This window comes from Penicillium psychrofluorescens (assembly GCF_964197705.1).
Source record: "Penicillium psychrofluorescens genome assembly, chromosome: 3".
Classification (NCBI taxonomy): domain Eukaryota; kingdom Fungi; phylum Ascomycota; class Eurotiomycetes; order Eurotiales; family Aspergillaceae; genus Penicillium; species Penicillium psychrofluorescens.
Genome location: NC_133441.1, coordinates 4,434,510 through 4,435,598, shown reverse-complemented (window position 1 = coordinate 4,435,598; position 1,089 = coordinate 4,434,510).

Sequence of the window (1,089 nt, the reverse complement as noted above, 5' to 3'; positions counted from 1 at the left end):
GCTCCAGAGGCGCTGTGCAGTACAGTATTGTAGCAAGGTAAGGGCTGTCCGTACGCCTATTCCAAAATCTGATAAGCTGTGGCCGTTGAAATCAGCCCATTATCACTATGGCGGGAGAAGGAGCTTTGCTTGCGTTCACTTCTTTCTCACGATATGCCACGGTTTCCTCTCAGTTTAGCTAATCCGAGGCTATCCCGCGATAGTACTGTATCAAGCTTGCGTTTACTCTTTTCTTGCGACACGCCACGGTCCTCTTCCATATTCCCCTGTAAAATGCACTGCGCTACTGGACATCACAATTTCCACTGTCACGAGAAAATGTGGAACCCCAAATAGTTTGGGCTATCCCATGCATACTTCCTTCTCCCGACATGCTGGTGGCTGCAGATATTTCCCGTCAGAGCAAATATTTTGCGTCTCCGAGGCTCTCTGGCAGAAGAAAGCCTGGGATTCCACAAAACTTTCTTAGGAAGCAAGACCACGAACTGCTCAGTCTATGTGGATTGTGTGGTCTTGTATAACGCCATTTAAAGTAGGTGTTATCATTCATAATTATGTACTCGCTAATAGACTGAATGAACACAGTTCCTCGTTCACACAGCACGTAAACGCTTTGCGTCTGGTGAATCTGTCCAACACAATGGTCTCTTCGCCGGTCGCGATCGCTTTAATGAGGGCCGGCAATTCAATGTAGAGCGGTGAAAGTCAATAATCAGCGCTCGTCCTAGTTCCTGATTCCAAAGAATATTCTCCCGCCGAAGATCTTCGTGGAAAATCCCCAAAGCGTTAATTTCCTTATTCGATCTCCTGATCTCTCAGCGAAGCCGCGACGTCAGCTCCATCGTTGTTGTGATTTCGCCTCCCCAGCCCATAACTAGCATATGGCGAACCTCGCCAGCCCCGTGAAGAAAATAAAATTTTGCTAGGTCGATTGTACCAAGGAAGACAGGCACAGCAGACCCTTGAGCTTTCCGCAGGATTTGGTATATCTGCGCCTCGCAGGAGACTTCTTTCCACAATCCCGACGTGGTTCCTTTTCCGACAACAGTATAGCCGTATACGGCACAAGTTAGTTTAAACGGCGCACCA